This window comes from Myxine glutinosa, chromosome 2 (assembly GCF_964187855.1).
Source record: "Myxine glutinosa chromosome 2, kmMyxGlut1.1, whole genome shotgun sequence".
Classification (NCBI taxonomy): domain Eukaryota; kingdom Metazoa; phylum Chordata; class Myxini; order Myxiniformes; family Myxinidae; genus Myxine; species Myxine glutinosa.
Genome location: NC_136262.1, coordinates 202,291,889 through 202,315,072, shown reverse-complemented (window position 1 = coordinate 202,315,072; position 23,184 = coordinate 202,291,889).

Sequence of the window (23,184 nt, the reverse complement as noted above, 5' to 3'; positions counted from 1 at the left end):
GCGCTATTGTCTGATCTGTCGGCACTGATGTTACTGCAAGCTAACTTCTTCTGGTGGAGGAAGAGGCAGTGCCCGGAGAGAACCAGCCCTCACAGCGACTGAAGTTAGAAAACGACACACATACTGTGAAAACGTATGTTAAGCCCAGTTAAAATTTCTTAAAATAGGCCCTGAGCTAGCACATCGTATAGTTACTTCCTTAAGCTTCTTTTAACATTTATTGTATGTAGGTATTGGGGAGGACTGTCTGCTCTTCTCTTTTACCAAGTCTTACCAGGTACGGTACCTACTACACCTACCTACTACCAACTACCTAAACAACTGATGCAATAGTGATGGGTAAAATAGTGGCAAGAGGCTTTGGCTTCGCTGGCTCATTGCGGCTTTGCAGTCGGGTACTCGTAAAAGATCCTTATTTTCACGTGTTATACTTCATGTGTTTCATGTGTTTGTTTGTGTTTCACACTGAATGAAAAGCGTAAAGGTAGAGCATGCAGATTGTGATACATAACAAGTTCAACGATATGTCCGGCCTGAACGGCAGAGGAATCAAAATGGCGGTGTGTGGAGTCAGCCGTCATACCGCCGTAATGACATCACCTCACCCCTGTCATGTGACCAGATCCTCAGCTGTGATTGGTGTACGTTTGAAGGAATATACATACATACATACCTACATCCATACGGACAGACAAACACTGTTCTAGACGGCTTTGCCCTATGGGCTACGCTGTAAAAAAATACTTCCTCAAACACCTGTATTGAAAAAACATAGGGGCAATCAACTACCTGCATAGGGGCAAACATAGGGGCAATCAACAACCTCAACTGCCAAAATCAAGACTCCCTGCTCACCTTCACTCCTTCATTCCTCTTTTCTCCCGCCTCTGGAACAAACTCCCTCACTCTCTTCAATCCCACTCCTCCCTCCAGGTCTTTAAAACGGCTGTTCACCACCATCTCTTATCTTCCCCAATCCAAAACCTTGATCTTTTCTACCCCCGCTAATTTCACCCCAAATCCACTTTTTTGAGGTGACTTTTGACTTCTTTCCTGGAAGTCCTTGGTGTCCTTGCATTTTATACTTATCCTGCCTCCCCCCAGGCCCTCTCCCTCCAAAAACATCTCCTGATGTCCCTGCTCTCAAATGTTGTGTTTGTGTGCTTCCTCCCCTTCTCTCCCCATCTTGTCGACCGCTCCCCTTTTTATATACTTTGTTTGCTTGTTTGTTTGATTTGTTTGTTTCATGAATGTTAGCTCTTTCACAAGCCTCGACTCTGTATACAAAAAAAAAAAAAAAAAATACCCCTGGCACTCACCTGGTAGAATAAACAGTTAAAACTAAAACCTGTTAAACTATAGACCGATCCGATAAGGACGATCGTGCCCCCTTCGCCGATAGGCGGCGCTCTTGCGTCCGCCATTACTGGGAGGCGTCCCGATCCAAACTTAACTCCAGCTGGCTGCGCAAGCACAACTATCATCGCGATCGTACATGAAAAGTGTCCGTGATAATCGTTCTCAAGTGTTTCTCTATACGTGTGGAGCGGTCGTGGACACCTGGCACCTGAAGGCACATGATACAAACCCCGTTTTCGGCGATATCGCCGGGCGCCGAAGACGCACAGCCATGCCGCCCTGAAGGCACCTGGCACCTGGGGGTACCCGGTTTCCACTTCCACCTGCACCAAACCTATTTTGTTAGCAACCGCGTACCCTATGCTACGCCATTCCCAGCCTCCTTCTGCCTTAGCCCCGAGTTTCTCGACCACTACGGTAACGACTCCTCTGACCGACCCGACTAGGTGCCCGTCCCTTCATCGACTCCTCCATACGGCCAGGTCTTGGCGGCCGTACCACAGCCGCCCCGCATGGATTCTTCCCTCAGAGTCCACCTCCGCCCGGGCCGGCCACCTCTGGCACTACGGCTAGGCCCCGAGTGGCCGCTGCCCAGCCCCAAGTTCTTTGATCACTAGGGTCGCGACTCGTCTGGCAGACCCGACTGGGCCTCCGTCCCTTCGTGCGGGCCGCCTCACTGGCTCCTTATCGCTTCGTCGACTCTTCCATACGGCCAGGTCACGGCGGGTGTATCACTGCCGCCCCGCATGGATTCTTCCCTCAGAGTCCACCTCCGCGCGGGCCGCCACACCGGCTCCTCACCGGTCGTATAGCTCGGTGGACCGGTCGTATCGTCCACGATTCCATCTTCTCCGATGAATCTAACAAACAAATATATTTTGTATCGATATTCTTTCGGCAAAGTGAACTGAGACCGGTAACTGCATGTAATCTGAACGCTGGAGAGCAAGCCGAATGAAGCCGACGCCTCCCAACTATGGCGACGTCTATAGAGGGCGCCCGTCCATTGAACCCTCCGTCGGATCGGTCTATATAATAATTCCACAAAATTTGTTTTTTTATTAATATAATGTAGTAAATCATTTGCAAAATTGTTGCAAATGAATGAATGGACATGTGGTATAAATCTAATACCCACATTGTACTTGTGGCTCTGTAGGTGATTTCTTCAAAGGGGAATTAAAATACATTTACCTGTACATTTTAACGTTTTCTGTGATTTGTGCCCCCATTCTGCACTTGAGGTTTGGCATTACCATTAAAGTTTTTTCTTTTCCCTTTCTCGTATTCAAAATATTTGCAAATTGAGTCATGCTTTTTAAACTCCCTTGAAAAACATTCGCTAAAATGCAAAAATTGCACCTGGAAAACGGTCTTGTTGGACAAAAAAAGAGCCAGCTAGGCAGACAAAAATCCTAGTAATGCTGATGAAATCTTATTTTCTGAAAGACAAACATTTTTAGCCTTCAAAGACTAGTTGTTCTGGGTCTCATAGATAATCACGTAAATCAGATCAACGTTTAACCCTTTAAGGACCAAAGGGCACATATATACAGTGCATTCAGAAAGTATTCAGACAGCTTCACCTTTTTCACATTTTGTTATGTTGCAGCCTTTGCTGAAATCGTTTAAATTCATTTTTTCCCTCTTCAATCTACACTCCATACCCCACACAAATCCGGAAGCCTCTCCTCAGTGAAAGACACATGAAAGCCCGCTTGGAGTTTGCAAAAAAGCACCTAAAGGACTCTCAGATTGTGAGAAACAAGATTCTGTGGTCTGATGAAACCAAGATTTAACTGTTTCGCTTCCGTCTGGCCACTCTGCCATAAAGCCCAGATCGGTGGAGTGTTGCAGTGATGGTTGTCCTTCTGGAAGTTTCTCCCATCTCCACACAGGATCTCTGGAGCTCAGCCAGAGTGACCATCGGGGTCTTGCTCACCTCTCTTACCAAGGCCCTTCTCCCCCGATTGCTCAGTTTGGCCGGGCGGCCAGCTCTAGGACGAATCCTGGTTGTTCCAAACTTCTTCCATTTAAGAATTATGGAGGCCACTGTGCTCTTGGGAACCTTCAATGCAGCAGAGATTTTTTTGTAGCCTTCTGCAAATCTGTGCCTTGACACAATCCTGTCTCTGAGCTCTGCAGGCAGTTCCTTCGACTTCATGCCTTGGTTTTTGCTCTGATATGCATTGTCAGCTGTGAGACCTTATATAGACAGGTGTGTGCCTTTCCAAATGACGTCCAATCAATTGAATTTACCACAGGTGGACTCCAATCAAGGTGTAGAAACATGTCAAAGATGATCAAGAGAAATGGAAGGCACCTGAGCTAAATTTCAATTGTCATAGCAAAGGGTCTGAATACTTATGTAAATGTGATATTTCAGTTTTTTCTTTTTAATAAATTTGCAAAACTTTCTAAAATCCTGTTTTCTCTTTGTCATTATGAGGTATTGAGTGTAGATTGATGAGGGAAAAAATGAATTTAAACGATTTCAGCAAAAGGCTGCAACACCACAAAATGTGAAAAAAGTGAAGGGGTCTGAATACTTTCTGAATGCACTGCATGCCCCTAAATGTTAAAGTTGTATATCTCCGATATTTTCCCTGCAATTTTAGATTACTTCATGTTTGTACATTGGCAAATATTGTTGCAAAAAATAGGTAAGAGCTTTTGTCATTTCCATAATTTTTCTTTTTGTTTTATTAATTAGAAAAATGTATTTTTCACCATGCATACTCTTGAATTTCAATAAAAAAATTGAAAGTTAACTAAACTAACAATAAAATTGGACTTTTATCTGAAAATTGCTTTCAAGATGCTTGTCTAAAAAGGGTTAAAATAGCTGATCTACACTTTTGGTGAGAAAGAATGTTATTATTACGCTTCTTGGGATAATCTTCAAAGAGCTCTTCTAGCCTATCACAAAGATGAATACATATTTTAAATTATAAATATTTTAAATACAGACAGCCCCCGAATTACGAACTCCAGACATATGAACACCCATACTTATGAACGAAGTCCCATTAAAACGGTTTTTTATATATTTATTTTTAAAAATTATCTGCAATGTTGTTTTAAACCCACCCACGGACCAGGAAGGAGGTCATCAATGACTTCAAGCTGTACTATCAGTGTAGGACCTAGGCCCAAGCACTTATGGCAACAGAAGCTGAGGATGGTGTAATCGTGAAGGAGCATTGGAAGAGTTACAACATCTACAGTTACAAAAAAAACATTGCAGAGTCCTGCACGAGGTGAAGGCCACAAACATGAATGGTGTGTGGCAGAAGCTCTGCCCCCAGTTTGTGCATGTCTTCTAGAGCTTCAAGGAGACTGAGGAAGAAGTAATTGGCAAGATTGTCCAGTTAGGCAGGAAACTTCAGCTGGAGGTGGATGCAGATGATGACCAACAGTTGCTCGAGTCCCATTCACAGCCACTCAGTAACGAGTTCTTGATTTAACTGGAGTCTCAGAAGGTGTTGGAGGAAGCTAGAGTAGATGAGGAGGTATGGACGAAATTCCCAAGAGGTTTACCATCAAGGGCAAGTCTAAAACTTTCAGCCTTATTAAGAGGGCTTGGCTGCGTTTGAGACTGAAGATAGCCCACCACCACCAATGCCCTCAGCTGCTACATGATGATTTATAATGATAAGAGGAGGGCCTCTGTCCAGTCTTTGGACAGATTTTCAAGAAGGTGAAAATCGAGCCAGCACCATTGACTTAACGTGCAGAGGACCCAGATGATCCAGAGCCAGTGCCAGTGCCATATACTTCTGCAGGCATGCCACAGCCTACTCTCCCATCATCCGCTTCCAATTAGTGCTATTTAACAATCACGGAAATGAACATAAAAAATCTTTTATTTTACCCTACGGGTGTGCAATTTGTTTTGATCTTATTACCTCCACCACCAAAGGTGGATAGAGGTTATGTTTTCACCCATGTCTGTACATTTGCGAAGGAAATATCTCAAAACGTTGTGGACTGATTCGGACGAAATTTGGCAAAGATGTAGCATATGTAACAAGGACGAAATGATTCGATTTTGGTAATTCTTTCTTCAATGGTGAAGAAGTAATTCTTCACCATTGGGAGATAGGACCAAAAACTATACATAGCAGAATATCTCAAAAAGTTATGGATAGATATGGACGAAACTAGTTGGACAGGTTGTGTGTGTGACAACGAAGAATCGATTCAATTTTGGTGAAGATCCGGATCCGGATGCAGCTAGTAGAATTTTTAAAGTGATTCTTCACCATTGAGTGATATGGCCAACCAGGAGGCGGTATGCTCTCCACTGAGTGCCGTTCTCGTGTTATTCATGTGATATTTATCAATGCGTGTGTGCCGTCCTTTGGATATATGTTAAACTGGACGTCCCATCGCACAATGCACTCTAAGCTGTGTTTAGCCTGGGTGTGAATCTCAGTCCATGTCACCCTCCACTCTATTTTGTCACTCTTCCCTGCTCTTGGTTGTTTCCTTCTCTTTCTGCTGTTCCTCTCGTTTTTTTGTCCGTATCCATTCTATGTTACAGCTCTCCCACGAGCCTCGATGCTATATAGGGTGGGGCAGGGGGTTTGGGGGGGCTGGGAGGAGAAATTAATAATACTTTCGTGTCCCCGGGGTTAAGGCCCCAAGAGGACGAATGGCCGAAACGAGCTTAAACTCCGAGGCGTACTCCGAACCTTGGCGGGATTGTCTTTGGCGCGCATGGGAAAGCCCAAGCCTTATTGATTTGGAACACCACCCACAAACACAAAACAGGACAGCAAAATCCACAATGCAAGAAAAGTAAGATTCGACAAATAATGATTTAATTAAAAATAAATGCAAATAACAATGAAAGGTAAGGTAAAAACTAAAATCCCTAATTGAGGTGTCTCCAGTCAGACTCGTATATAAACAAGGGGAAAATATAATGAAAGAAAATAAATAATGTTTTGGTAATCGGCTGGCACTCAGCTTTGCGTCCCCAAATGGCTGGTAAGGCTTGCTGGTCATCGCCTCGAACCACCGCGTGGGAAACACAAAATGGCGCGGAGTCGTGCCTGTTGCCAGCTGCCGACATGAGGCAAGCAGGCAGGATCCTTCTTTGCTAATACGGCTCCGATGGTCTCCCTGGCGCACACAGATGAGTGCCCGTCGTCCACCCACACAAAACAACCAAGCAACCACCGCGATCAAGACCAGGACCAGAAGAGAAGACTGCGACCACCCACAACCTAGCCCAGGACAAGAGAAACCAAGATGGCGAGAGCGCGTTCTCTTCCTCCAGTTCTCGAATGTTCCACGATGACGTCACACTCTGTCCAATCACTGAGCTCTACAAAATCATCCCATCGCGACTCCACCAATCACAAAGGCCGGATGTGACCTCCCCGTTATGAGTCCTTGGGAGGCGGAATCCAGTCGTCATTCGGGAATGTTCATATGACGTCGTTGGCCATGGTTTGGCTTGACTAGCGCGATTGGCAAATGTGCTGGGTGTTGGTTAGCCCTGGCGGCGTGGTGAACGAATGAGTCCATTGCCTGGACGTTTGAGTTTTATAAGTACATTAGGAAAAATTACAACAGGCATTTACACACAGGGGATTTATTCTTCATTTTTACATTACAGGAGGCATTTACACACAGGACGACATTTACACACTCAAAAATTACAAGAGGCATTTACACACAGGGGATCTGCCTAGATATCACAACTCCACTCCTCCGTGTGGAGACACCTAAACACTTACCCGGACATTCGACACTACTTAGATACATCGAGATGGCTTTGCGGCATACGCAGCATGCTAATCAACACGATTATATCTTGACTAAGGTATTTCTTCATTTACCCCCACAAACGTAACAATACTAGATCACCTTTAGAGGCCATTTTTCCCCATAGAGCAGGGGTTGGCCTTTTTCGGGCACCGTGGTCCCCTTTTTGAAGCAATTTTTTTTTATGGCCGGATGCCTTTCCTGCCGCCAACCCTGTTGGTCGCCTTTTACGACACACAGGGAATTACCAGTGAACTGGTACTCAATTTGCCGAACTTGGCAGGATGACAGGCTGAGTCAACCCCCCTGGCGTTAATTCAGCGATCGACTGGGATTCTAACCCAGGATCCGAGGATCCCAAGCTGGCACCCTAACTGCTAAGCCAACACCAGGCTGAAACGTAACAATACTAATAAACAATAATAATAAAAGAAAGGCAATTTTCGAGTTACAAACAATTCGACCTACGTACAAAATTCAGGAACATAACCCATTCGTATGTTTGTATATTATGTGACAAAACTTACTTTGGATTTTAAAAAATGTTATAAACTAACCAATACAGTTAACTGTATTTGAAACAGGCATTGCTCACACATTAACCTTTCAGAAACTAGAATTTAGATGTAGCAATGATTTTGTAAAATAAAAACAAAACCCAAAAAACAATCATTTTATCACCGCCATTAAAAGTGACAACTAATCATACTTTTAAAGGGCACCAGCAGTTTTTTTCAGCGAATATTGTATATAAAGAATTAAAATATTTTGTGAAAAATATAAACGAAATGTTTTTCAACTTGAAGAAGGTGTTGGCTTTGCCAACGCTCTTTGCGACTCGTTGCGATTAAAAACAACTCAGACGCTCATGGCGCGTTACTTTTAAAAAAGTGATTAAAAACGATTTTGTTCCCAACTTACAATGAATGTATCTTTCGTATCAGTTTTGCCTGTACGTGACCTCGTAACGCTCTAACACACTTTAAAGAGTTTAGAGAGTGGTTAAAGAGGCATTAATCTCGAATAACTTGAGAACAATTTCAAGCTTCCAGAATAAACAGATTGAATGTTTGAAAGATTCGTTCACAGTATCAGGTTAAAGTTAAATGAAAATTTGAACGAGAGTCTGGAAAAAAAAAAGTTACAGTATTATCCACAAATTATTTTTCTGAGCATATTAAACGCTTTTATAAATGACATGATTTGAACATTTACTTACAACATAGGATGCTGTTGATTGTTACAATGTAATTCACTGTAATCTGAGACACAAAAATGACTTATTGAAAAGCGCTGAACAATGAGGAAGTGCGAAAATACAATTCTTAGACAGACCACAGAGAAAAATCTCCCATCAATTAAATATGCCACAGTTATGCTGGAATTTTAAACATTATGGTTTCATTTACCCCAGCGCTGCTGTTCTTCATGCACCAGCAAAAGGGTTAGGCAAAAGGCAAGATGACAAACTAGGCTGAAATCCATAACCTTAGTGCAGATTTGATGGCGGATATAACTCTGAATGTTAGCACCTTCACGATTTAAGGCCGCCATGTTGACGCCGCTGTCAAAGACCTTCAGCGTGAGCATGCAGCTTGCCCCCAAGGTGTGCACACTGGAACCCTCTCCAGGCTCGCAACCAAAATAGTGTGTCATGTTGACTATGTGATTTACAGCCGTAATAAAAGGCAACAGAAGCAACAGCTGGGAAAGCAAAGCCGGCCTACGCTATCCTTTCATCCTACATAGATGTGGCGCCTGAGCAAAATGTTAGTTTCAGCTCACATTACTGGGAACAGCTCAGCTTATGACAACATTTCGCAAGGACTCGATGGCCAGAACAGGTGTTGCATGAGAGAAACAATACAGGTTACAACTTCAGACACCTCAAACAGAGAGGAACACCCCGATGATTACAGCGGTGGTCTCCAAGCCCTCGGCGCTCTGTAATATGGCAGAATTCCTTTCACCGGCGGCTCTTTGGTGAATCTCCTTTCTCGGTGTCACCTTAACGGAATCAAAAGGCAAGCTAATCCAGGGGAGGGCCATGGTGCTAGCCAAGATCAATGCATCTTTAAGGGATATGGGCCAGAAGAAAATAGTTTTCGTAAAATCAGTGAAATATAGCCCTACCAATTACCTCAGGCCTGTGTGAACCTGGTTGCTCTAAAGATCAGCTGCAGACTCTTCAAACCCCTTCCCCCTCACAACCAACCAAATGCCAACCTACCTGAAACCTCACCAACCATTCACGACCACCTCTCGCCATATTCCTGCTATTAAAAAGGACCTTTTATTTATTGATATAAATCGGATGAATTTGACAGGGTTCTGCTCAAGAAACTCGCAAGGATATCAATTTTAATGCTGAAAATAATCGGCTGCTGCTGATAATGACAAAGAGACTCGATTTGTAACTTGAAGCTGCAGTTCTGGGCGTTTTGGCTGCTTGAAATCATCAACTTTCCAGCTCGTGAGACCACTCAGGGGTCAAGCAAGTCTAAAACGAGTCACTCGTGGCTTAGGTTTGCCAAAGAAAGGCAGGGCAGGTGCACGGCCTGTCATATCAGTCTTTCATTTGACTTGTCCGGCCAAGTCGAGTTATTCTCCCTTTGCCTAAAATAAAACGATCTGTGAAAGATAAACAGATTGACCCAGTGTTTTCGATAGGATTATTGCCCTTATAGTTTTTCCACACTTAAATAATGTTCATTCAATACAATTTGCTTCAAGTGTTTCCTATTGTTTGTTTTGAAACATTGCATTTTGACTTCCTTCTGCACTTGGCATTCACTGTCATCCAGTATGCAGTTATCAAATTTTGTTTCACTTTCAGCACAATGTTGCTTACCGGCAAGCTGTCTGCTCATGACTTCAATTCATACCAAACTAAAACTACCTTCAAGAGCAGTGCCTGCAGGAGGTGATGCATTGTGAAGCACAACTCCGATCCGAATGGTCATAAAGGCAACTCGTTGTTTCGTTCAATTGTGGACTTTAAATGGCACATTTCTTGCGCTTTCATGAAGCAGACACTTCTGCGACCATCCTGTCCAAGTTCAACATACAGGGCTGCCAGCTCCACCAGTTTGGTCGTCAACCTCTGCACAGCAGCCCTGCTCTCCTAACCATTTAATGAAAGATCGTAATCATTAGCATCAAAAGAAAAGTCGAATATAAACAGCAGCAAGTCTGTTTTTTCCTTAATGTACTTTTGGAAATTTAAGAACTGGATAAAAAGGATGAATTAAATAGTATAATACCCATTGATAGAATGCTTATTTAAAAAATAAATTATTCAAACATTATGTAGACTATATTGCGTCTACAATACGTTTTTCCTACAAAGTAAATTAATATGTATGCTTACAACACATATAATATATATATACTAGTGGGGTCAACCGTGGGAATCCCACGGGCATGGACGTGTATGACATTTGGACATCTTGATTTAGATGCTGCATATTAAATTTTACAAAATGGTTCCTGGCAATTCATCAGATCCAGAAATGGTGTAATGAACACAATTTATTTATTTCACATAATACGTGACCCCTCACTCCTCTCCACCTGACACTCTCCTCTCTCCACCCTCACGCCTCTCCAATCCCACTCCTCCTCACACTCCCCTGCAATACTTCTTCACACTCCTCTCCAATACTTACTTGCACTCCTCTCCAATCCCTCACACCCCTCTCCAATGCCTCACACTCCTCTCCAATTCCTCACACTCCCCTCAAATCGCTCCTCACTCTCTTCTCCAATCGCTCCTCACTCTCCTCTCCAATCGCTCCTCACTCTCAAACTCCTTGCTCCGCACTCCTTACTCTCCAACCCCTCGCTCCTTATTCCCAAACCCCTAGCTCCTCAACCCCAAGCTCTGAGCTCTCCAACCCCGAGCTCCTAGCTCTCCAACCCCTAGCTCCTCGCTCTCCAACCCCTAGCTCCTCGCTCTCCAATCCCTAGCTCCTCGCTCTCCAACCCCTAGCTCCTCGCTCTGCAACCCTTCGCTCCCCGCTCTCCAACCCCTAGCTCCTCACTCTCCAACTCCTCACTCTCCAACTCCTCACTCTCCAACTCCTCGCTCTCCAACCCCTCGCTGCTCACTCTCCAACCCCTCACTCCTCTCCAATTTCTCACTCCTCTCCAACCCCATTCCCTCACTCTCCAACCCCTAGCTCCTCACTCCCCAACCCCTAGCTCCTCGCACCTCAACCCATAGCTCCTCACCCTCCAACCCCTCGCTCCTCGCTCTCCAACTACTAGCTCCTTGCTCTCCAACCCCGAGCACCTCGCTCTCCAACTCCTCGCTCTCCAACTCCTTGCTCTCCAACCCCTAACTCCTCGCTCTCCAACTCCTTGCTCTCCAACCCCTCGCTCCTCACTCTTCAACCCCTCGCCCCTCACTCTCCAACCCCTCTCTCCTGACCTTCCAACTCCTCGCTCCTCTCCCGTCTCATTCATTTTGGAAATGGAAGTTGCCACGCAACGCATGAATTGTCACGATCCTCAAGAGGAAGTGTCTCGTAATCATCTAATGGCAAGTAAATTACATTGTGAAAATTAAACATTTCAAATAAACCTATTTAAAGTGCATGCGCACATAACTAATAAAAAAAAACGAAGAAATATCTCTCGGTAATTTCCTGAAACATATTTTAGTTTTTACTTCCGGATAATAATGTTGAATGAAATAAGAACTAAGAAATATATGTCGTTTTGTGACGACTGTCATCAAAAGTAAAAGTAATATATCTTAACGGAAAAGAAAAAGCGAATTTTTAATATATGTCGACATTTTCCCATCTGTTATTTTAGGCGGTGTATTTTCATGTATCATCGTGGTGCAAGTTTTAAAAATATATCTCTGCATTTTCCCATGTGTGCATGAATGTTCTCAATTATTTCTGACACCGAGTCCAAAACCATCGATAAAAATTATATCAGATGGTGAATTCGAGATAAAATCATGAGGGTGACTCAATGAATGGGCTTTATTTTACAGGCCTTTGAGAAATCATTTCGTTCTATAAACGGAAACTTTCATGGGATTCTCTTCCCGTTTTTTTTCAACTGAGTCTAAAACTATGTTAGCGATTGTTAAAAATGAAACGATATATCGAATTGGAGTTGAAATAAACCTGTGTGAGAGAGAAAGACAGCACAGGCCTAACTAAACAGGCCTCAAAGCTATTTGAGTGAATAAAATGGTGGATATTTGTTTACATGAAGCCTCTCCAAGAATGGGTGGAGCTACTCTGTAAACGGAGTAAGCCACACCCCCGGACAGACAGACAGACAGACAGAATCACCGTAGCCTATTATAATATACTGGTGGGGTCACCCGTGGGAATCCCACGGGCATGGATGTGTGTGACATTTCGACATATTGAGTTAGATGCTGCACATTCATTTTTACAAAATGGTTACTGGCAAGTCATCAGATCCAGAAATGGTGTAATGAACACAATTTATTTATTTCACATAATATCTGACCCCTGACTCCTCTCCACCTGACACTCTCCTCTCTCCACCTGACACTCTCCTCTCTCCACCTGACACTCTCCTCTCTCCACCTAGCACTCCTCTCCTCTCCAATCCCTCACATTCCTCTCCTCTCCAATCCCTCACCTCTCCAATCCCTCACACTCCTCTCCTCTCCTCTCCAATCCCTCACACGCCTCTCCAATCGTGCCTCACACTCCTCTCCAATCACGCCTCACACTCCTCTCCAATCGCGCCTCACACTCCTCTCCAAACGCGCCTCACACTCCTCTCCAATCGCGCCTCACACACCTCTCCAATCGCCCCTCACACTCCTCTCCAATCGTGCCTCACACGCCTCTCCAATCGCGCCTCACACTCCCCTCCAATCACTCCTCACTCCTCTCCAATCGCTCCTCACTCGCCTCTCCAATTGCTCCTCACTCGCCTCTCCAATCGCTCCTCACTCTCCTCTCCAATCGCTCCTCACTCGCCTCTCCAATCGCTCCTCACTCTCCTCTCCAATCGCTCCTCACTCTCCTCTCCAATCGCTCCTCACTCTCCTCTCCAATCGCTCCTCACTCGCCTCTCCAATCGCACTTCACTCGCCTCTCCAATTGCTCCTCACTCGCCTCTCCAATCGCTCCTCACTCGCCTCTCCAATCGCTCCTCACTCTCTTCTCCAATCGCTCCTCACTCGCCTCTCCAATCGCTCCTCACTCGCCTCTCCAATCGCTCCTCACTCGCCTCTCCAATCGCTCCTCACTCGCCTCTCTAATCGCTTCTCACTCGCCTCTCCAATCACTCCTCACTCGCCTCTCCAATCGCGCCTCACACTCCTCTCCAATCGCTCCTCACTCTCCTCTCCAATCGCTCCTCACTCGCCTCTCCAATCGCTCCTCACTCTCCTCTCCAATCGGATTTTCCCCGTCTCCCACCTGACACTCTCCTCTCTCCACCTGACACTCTCCTCTCTCCACCTAGCACTCCTCTCCTCTCCAATCCCTCACATTCCTCTCCTCTCCAATCCCTCACCTCTCAAATCCCTCACACTCCTCTCCTCTCCAATCCCTCACACACCTCTCCAATCGCGCCTCACACTCCTCTCCAATCGCGCCTCACACTCCTCTCCAATCGTGCCTCACACTCCTCTCCAATTGCGCCTCAAACTCCGCTCCAATCGTGCGTCACACTCCTCTCTACAATCGCGCCTCACACTCCTCTCCAATCGTGCCTCACACTCCTCTCCAATCGCGCCTCACACTCCTCTCCAATCGCGCCTCACACTCCTCTCCAATCTCTCCTCACACCCCTCTCCAATCACTCCTCACACTCCTCTCCAATCGTGCCTCACACGCCTCTCCAATCATGCCTCACACTCCTCTCCAATCGCGCCTCTCACTCCTCTCCAATCACGCCTCACACTCCTCTCCAATCGCGCCTCACACTCCTCTCCAATCGCGCCTCACACTCCCCTCCAATCACTCCTCACTCTCCTCTCCAATTGCTCCTCACTCGCCTCTCCAATCGCGCCTCACACGTCTCTCCAATCGCGCCTCACACTCCTCTCCAATCGCGCCTCACACTCCTCTCCAATCATGCCTCACACCCCTCTCCAATCACGCCTCACATTCCTCTCCAATCGCGCCTCACACTCCTCTCCAATCGCGCCTCACACTCCTCTCCAATCATGCCTCACACTCCTCTCCAATCATGCCTCACACTCCTCTCCAATCCAAAGGTGGGCGGTCCGCTTCGAAAGTCCGCTTATCCGCTTATCCGCTGCAGCGGACTAACGTTTTCGAAGCGGATAAGCGAATCGGAACAACCCCCGGAAACCGAAGCGGATAAGCGTAAGCGGACTACCGAAAAATTAAAGCGCATCGCGATTCGCCAAATCAGCTGTTAGCCTGAGCCGTTACTCTAGAATTGTGAATATTTATTTAAGTGAATAATAAGTGAAAACTGAATATTTTATTGGACGCTAGAGCGGCAATAACGTCAAGATGGAGAGATTTCTGACTCTCCAGCCCAGCGGCAGTGCCAGGGACAGGCACACGAGCGACGCAAACCAGCAGTCCCAGCACAGCGACATCCACAACCCGGCGGTCAACATGATGGGGGACGTGGAGGACAGTCAGGAGATCTGCGCCCTGACCCCTCAGCTCGCGCGCAGCGAGAGCAGGATGTCGCTGGACTCAATCGAGTCGGCTGAGATCAACGTGACAATGGACACAGACAATTCCTCAAGAAGGCCCACGAGGTGGAGGAGGAAGACGAGGACTAGTCAACAGACTGCTAGTCTGTTGACTAGTAGACTCTCTTGTCAAAGAAAGGACGGGCAAATTGATTTTTCTTTAATGTAACTTGCATATATTAAAATTATATTTAAATTAACTGTAGAGTAGAGTAGAGTCGAGTGGAAAACTTTATTTCAATAAATTTTGAATAAATTTTATTTAAATAAAAATGTATATTTTTGATCTTAAAAGCTTTGTTTGTCTTTGTAGTAGTTAGAAATGGCTATTTAGGCTTAAAACGCATTAAATTCCGTTTAGAAACGTCAAAAAGCGCTTTAAAAACGTCGAAGCGCTTTTAAAAAATCGAATCGAAGCGGATAAGCGGATAAGCGGTAAGCGGACTAAGATTTTCGGCCGCTGAAGCGGATAAGCGAATCGGACTACACGGGTTGGCGGAGCGGATAAGCGGTAAGCGGCCTTAAAATTTTCCGAATCGCGCCCACCTTTACTCCAATCGTGCCTCACACTCCCCTCCAATCGCTCCTCACTCTCATCTCCAATTGCGCCTCACTCGCCTCTCCAATCGGCTTTTCCCCATCTCGTTTCTCTCGTTTTTCTCCCGTCTCGTTCTTTTTCTTGCTCCATCATGTTCAAGTTTGCATTTACATTCGTCGATGGACTCGTTCGCCCGTCTCATTCGTTTTCTTGCTACATCCTGTTCAAGTCTGCGTTCTTCATCGATCGTCTCATTCATTTTGGAAATAGAACTTTCCACGCAGCGCATGAATTGTCACGATCCTCAAGAGGAAGTGTCTCGTAATCATCAAATGATAAATGGCAAGTAAATTATATTGTGGAAAATTAAAGATTTCAAATAAACCTATATAAAGTGTATGCGCACATAACTAATAAAAAAAAACGAAGAAATATCTCTCGGTAATTTCCTGAAACATATTTTACTTCCGGCTAATAATGTTGAATGAAATAAAAACGAAGAAATATATGTCGGCATCATTGTTGACGTTTTTGTGACGACTGTCATCAAACGAAAAAGTCATATATCTTAACGGAAAAGCAAAAGCGAATTTTTAATATATGTCGACACGTTGCCGTCGGTGGCATGTTGGGCGGTGTATGATACATCATGACGCGATTTTAAAAAATATATCTCTGCATTTTCCCACATGTGTGGAATGTTCTCAATTATTGCTGACACCGAGTCTAAAACCATCGATAAAAATGAAATCATATGGTGAGTTAGATTGGAGATAAAGGCATGAGAGAGACTCAATGGCCTTGAAGTTACAGGCCTTTGAGAATTCATTTCGTTCTATAAACGGCAACTTCAATCGGATTTTCTTCCCGTTTTTTTTCAACTGAGTCTAAAACTATGTTAGCGACTGTGAAAAATGAAATGATATATCGAATTTGATTTGAAATAAAACTGGGAAAGAGAGCAAGACACCACGGGCCTACAAACAGGCCTCAAAGCTATGCGAGTTAATAAAATTGTGTATATTTGTTTATATGAAGCCTCTCCCAGAATGGGTGGAGCTATGGGTGGAGCTACTCTGCAAACCGAGTAAGCCACACCCCGGACAGACGTCCAACAGACAGAATCATCTACGGCTATTATAATATAGATATATATACAGTATATATATATATATACATATATATATATATATTGTCACGCAACTGCGATTAACATCAAAGTTGCGGAGGCCGATTACGAGGCTTTAAACTCCCGAGGCGAAAACTCAACAGCGGACTCCAATCAAGCACTTAAACGCGCGGAATGGCGGGACACAGCGAGAGCCCTGCAGCTTTACCTATTAAAATCAAACACCCAGGAAAACTGCGTTCAGATATATGTACAAAAATAATACAAGGATTTATTCGGGAAAAGCAAAGACAGTGAAAAAGCACGTGCCGGTAATAGAATGTCCTAATCGGGACGTCCCCACACACACTTCAGATACAGACGAGGGAATTATGAATTAAAGAAAAGAACACATCACGTCGTGTGCAGTGTACGCGGAGCTTGGCCTTATCTTGTCTTTGTCGTCTTGGTGGCTGCCGTCCAACACCGCTCCTTCTGGCCCGATCGCACACCATGAGGTCCCTCGCTCCAAGTCCCACAAGGCCTCGCTCCAAGCGCCACGCGTCCCACGCAGGCTAGCGGCTCCACACGATGTCGACTCGGACCAACGTCCTGACGCGTCTCAAACCCAACTGCTCAAAACGGACTCGGGCTCTGCGCTCAACACAAACTTGGTTCAGTGCACCTCCGAACTGCACTGGTATCAACTCTCACTCCGGACTCCACCAGGATACTATCGATTCTCCTCAGACTTCACCAAGTCCGGGCTCCCCCAATCTGTACTCAACTGTACTGCCGAAAATGGTGTCTGACCCTCAATCATATCCCTGGCCGATCACGTCACATTGGCGCACTGTTCTGCCAATCAGAGCCTCCCATGACTCGCCGGCTCGTCCAAGGGCACGCCCACTGCACCACGGCCGCTCCCGTCCCCGAATCCGTGGTCACCGCACATGCTATGCGAGGTTTGTAGGCCTTGCGGAGGTGTAAATGGTGGCGGCCAATTGTGGCGGTGTTTTTGGCCTGGTTTCAAGTCCGTTTTCTTCTGAAGTCATTGTCAGGGAAAGGATTATTTAATGTTGCGCTAGGGACCTAACTAATGTTTATGTGGTTTGCAGTGCCATAATGGACAAAGGTTTGACTACTAGGTGAGACTCACAGGGGCATTATCTTTAATCCCTAACTACTTAAAACTCGAATCTCCTGGTAGATCCACAATCATACATCTTATCCCGACAAATGCCTAAACATAAAGAACTTATTACAGGTAGATTCCCTCTCGCGACAGTCGAATACCTACCGATACAGATATACCTGGCTCTAGATATTGCCTTACCCCCAGACATAACAATATATATATATATATATATATATATATATATATATATATATATATACAACAACAACAACATGCATTTTAAGGCCATGTTCCCTGCTAGAGCGGGGGTTAGCCTTGCGGTCCCCATAACAATCTTCTCCATTTTGCCCTATTTTCTGCATCTCTCCTTGTTAACCCCCTTGCCCGCATTTCTTCTTCCACCATCTTTAGCCAAGTCTTTCTCGGTCTTCCCCGTCCTCTACTTCCTTCTACATTAACTTCCATCACTCTTCTCAACCAGTCACTTTCATCCTTCCTCAATACATGACCAAACCATCTCAACCTGTTCCTCTTCACAGCATCAATCACAGGCAATATTCCCATCATCTTTCGCAATTCATCATTTGTCTTCCTCTCTCTCAACGATACTCCGCACATCCATCGAACCATTCGCATTTCCACCCTTTCCAGGCTTCGTTGCTGCTCTACGTTCATTACCCATGTCTCGCTCCCATAAATCATAACACTTCTCACACATGCAGCATACACCTTTCCCTTCAGCTTCAGCGACACTCTCCTCCTAATCAGCATGCCACTCAGTTCCCGAAACTTCTTCCATGCACATCTCACTCGAGCAACCGTTGCCGAGTCTGATCCACCTTCTCCATTCAGCATGTCTCCGAGGTAGCAAAATGTTTTCACACCTTCCAGCTTCACGCCGTCTCCAAGATCCAACTCAACATTTCCTCCATCTGCAGCTCCCTCTGTGCACACCTTACATTTGAATGTAGCTGCCACACTGGTTAATGACCCTCTCAGACCACTACATTTTTGATGAACCCACTCAGCACACATTGTACATTGAATGGAGTTCACTCCGACACCCTTCCTGCACACAGCACACGGCCACTTCCCAGTTCTTTCCACCTCACCACATGCTTTACCACTTGCCATCACCTTTGTCTTTCCGATATTCACCTTCAGACCTTTTGTCTCCATACATTCCTTCCACTTGTTCATCTTTTCCTTCAGTCCATCCATACTTTCCGCAATCAACACCAGATCATCTGCATACAACAACTCCCACGGTAAACCCTCCTTTACGGTCTGAGCCAGCACCTCCATCACAGCTACAAATAGTAGTGGACTTAGTACCGACCCCTGATGCACTCCCACCTTCACCTCAAACTCACCACTGTTCCCGTCCTTCGTCCTTACAGCTGTGCATGCTCTTTTGTACATTGCCATCACTACTCTGATCAACCATTCCTCCACTCCTAACTTCCTCAATGCCCATGTCAATACTTTGTGTGGAACCCTATCGAATGCTTTCTCCAGATCAACAAACCCAAAAAACAACTTCTTCCTCTTATCCATGTACTTCTCCTGCAACTGCCTCACAATGAAAAGCGCATCTGTCGTTCCTCTTCCTGGCATAAATCCAAACTGCATTTCGTCGATCTTCACTTTCTTCCTTATCCTCCTCTCCAACACCCTTTCCAATACCTTCATTCCATGCTCCAATAACTTTATCGCTCGGTACGAGCCACACTCCAGAGGGTCACCTTTCCCCTTGTATAGAGGGATGAGGGTACTCAGTTCCCAAACCACTGGAATGCGGCCTTCTTTCACCACCAGATTACAGATCTCTGTCATTCTCTTCACACCCCAACTTCCTGCTGCCTTCAACATATCTCCCACAACTCCTGTCGGCCCTCCCGCTTTTCCACTCTTCATTGCTTTTATCGCTTCCTCAACTTCCTTCTCAGTTATCTTCTCTGCCGGTCCTAAAACTGGGTTACTCTCGATGTTGCCATCCCATTCATTCTCTGTATTCAACAGCATTTCCATATATCTTTTCCATCTTCCTTTAATTCCATCTGGGTCGACAACGATTTGTCCCACTTTATCCTTCAAGCAACTCACCCCCATCACATCACACCTCTCTTTCGCTATCTGCTTTGCAATACTGAATACTGCTTTCTGACCCTCTTCCGAATCCAAGCGTTCTCCGAACATTTTCCTACATGCCTCCTGCGCCTTTGCTACCTCTTTCTTTGCAGCCTTCCTGGCTGCCTTATAACTTTCATGCTCTGCTGTTTCTGCTCCCGTACCCTTCGCCTTCTGCCACTCTTTGAACTTCTTCCTCTTCTCGTCAATCCTCTTTCCAACCTCAACATCCCACCACCATGTTTCCGAGTGCCTCGGTGGTCCTTTTGTCCATCCACATACCTCACCAACGGCTCCCAACAGACTAGCTTTCATTGACATCCAACCACTTTCAAGCTCAACCACATCATCCTCTACCCTACTCGCCTCTCTTTTAATGCCTCCCTTACTGTCACCTCTTTCAACCTCCACACCTTCATTCTCGGTTGGTGCTTCACCCGCCGAGCTCTCCTCGCACCTTTCACCCTTATGTCGCAGACAACCAAGTGGTGCTGTGAAACAGCCTCCTCCCCCGGGATCACCTTTGTGTCCCGGAGGTGCCCCCTATCTCGCCGACGCACCATCAGGTAGTCAACGGTTGTCGTCGACCCACCTGACGTGTATGTAACAAGCTTATTGTCCTCTTTCTGGAACTGAGTATTACAAATCAACAAATCAGCTCCATCAGCAAACTCCAAAATCCTTTCACCTTCTCCATTTCTCACACCATATCCGTAACCCCCATGAACTCCCTCAAAACCATCCATACTCCTTCCCACATGTCCATTCAGGTCTCCTCCCACCACAACAACTTCCTCATCTTTCACGTTTTCCATCAGCTTCTCTATCGCACACCAGAACTTGTCCTTCTCTTCATCGCTTCGACCAACCTGCGGAGCGTATCCCGAGATGACGTTCACCAAGAGCTTTCCAATCATCATTTTCACCATCATCAACCTATCACTCACTCTAGTCACACTCACCACACTGTCTACAAACTCCTCAGAAAACAGGACACCAACACCATTCACGCCCTCCGGGCACCCTTGCCACACAAACTTGTATTTCTGTCCCTGCCTACCCTTCACCATTCTCACACCACTTCCCTTCCATCTCGTCTCTTGCACACAACATATGTCCACTCTTCTTCTGACCAATACTTCCACCACTTCTCCTGATCTCCCTGTCATTGTCCCCACATTCCATGTCCCAAACCTCAGAAACCGATCTCCACTTCGGGCTGCACCCTGCCCATATGTACTTGTGATTGTCATGGTTCTCTTTTTGAGGCAATGTTTTTATGGCCGGATGCCCTTCCTGACGCCAACCCTCTTAGTCGTCTATTACGACACGCAGGGATACGGTGTACCTATTCTGACCAGGGTACACACTGGGAAACGTTTAAAACATGTAAATTCTGGGGGGGGGGGGGGGGGTGTCAGCATCACGGCTGCGGTTTAAACATATTCCAACAATATCGAAACAGAACGATGAAAAAACAATCCGGGAAAAGTCTCCAAGCGAGAACGTGGATTTGAGAAAGAAGGAGCAGAGGCGGAAGAAAACGAGATACAGGGGGCGGGGCACAAGCCGAGACGAGGAGGAGAGCGAACAAGCACGTGTCCGGGAGGAGAGAAAGAATCAATATATAATTATTTGTCTAGGGAGGTGAGGTGAGGGGGAGAAAACAAAATAAAAGAAACAAGCAATACAGCGAAGGAAATAACCCAAACCGACAAAACACCGACGGGGGGAGGGAAGCCCCAAGTCACTAGGCCGCGCACGAGGTACGACTCAGAAAACGATTAACTACACACAAGTTTGCACGAACCACAAACCAACACCAACTAGAAACACACAATAACACGTACACAGCAAAATAACCAGTGGAAATTTGACAAAGCCAAGAATGGGAAAACACTCAAACTTCGATGCCGTGGAGAGCTCGAAGCACGCCTCACTCGCCCGAGGAACCGGAAGTCTCAAGTCTCGAGTCCTTTTTCGGGTGACACCGTCACAATTTCGGTCTTCGAGGCCGGCCGATAGGCAAAGTGTGACCGGAAGGGACGAGGTTCTCCTGACCACGTGGCCCTTGACTTGGTTTGTCCGCACAATGTGGGCGCTTTCAGGATGAACTTTAGCCGGGGAGCGTTTGGGCGCCCCGGTCTGATACTGCCGCCCACGCGCAGAACAACTTGTGAGTGCACGTGGGTCCCGGCAGTCCCACTGGCCTAGCGCTACCATGTTTAGACAGCGAACTCCGTCCCCGGGCACCGGCACCTACTCCCGGAAGTTTGAGAGATCAGCAGTGCCGGGCACGGTAGGACACCCGCGGAGCCCCGGCGGACCGGGGACGCGCGAGCCTACGCGTTAGCGTGCTACGGCGGAATCAACGGCTTCGGCCACGGCCGAGCCGATACTCGGCCCGGTCGCCCGGAAATGAACTGGTTCGACGCCCGCGCTAGAGAGGTCACGGGCGACTGAGATGTTTTTTTTTTTTTGTTTTTTTTTTTGTATACAAGATCGAGGCTCGTGAAAGAGCGAACATTAATCACACAGAAAGACAAACCGACACATAAAACATATAACATAGGGAGTGGTAGACAAGATGGGGAGAGAGGGGGAAGGACACAAACACAACATTTGAGAGCAGGGACCGAGAGACATGGAGACATCGAGATATCTGAGAGAGGGCGAGGGCTTTGGGGGGGGGGGGCGTGGGAAGGGGGCGGTGGGAGAGGTATAAAACATATGGACACTGCCAGGACTTCCAGGAAAGAAGTTGGAATTTCAAACAAGGTGGATCTGGGGTGAATTAGCGGGGGTAGAAAAGATCAAGGTTTTGGATGGGGGAAGATAAGAGATGGTGGTGAACAGCTGTTTTAAAGACCTGGAGGGAGGAGTGGGATTGAAGGGAGTGAGGGAGTTTGTTCCAGAGGCGGGAGAAAAGAGGAATGAAAGAGTGAAGGTGAGCAGAGAGCCGAGATTTCGGCAGTTTAACCATCAGAGGGTTGCTGGCAGATCTTGTGCGACCTGGAGGAATATTTGGGGGACAGAGCACAGAGAGAGCTGGGGGTGCAAGGCCGGAGAGGAGTCGGTAGAAGACAGAAAGACCACCTACCTGCCTGCGGTGAGTGAGTGAAAGGCCCTCAGAGATAGCTTCATCGCGGGAGATTCCAATAATTGATTGATAATTGATAATAATAATTGATGGGAGGGTGATGGGAGGGTGTCTTAGTATTAACAAATGATTAATTAATTTGAGACGTCCGATTTCTAGTGTTTGGAAATTTGGAAGAGCTTGACCCTAGCCTTTCCCTTGCGAGGGCAAGGAGGAACTTAACACTTGACACTTAAGCTTAGTTTGAAGTACACCCTGCCAGCGCTCCCGGTGGGACGGCAGGGCAACCAGAAGGGACGAGGTTCTCCTGACCACGTGGCCCTCGATCTGGGAAGCGAGAGGCGTTCCT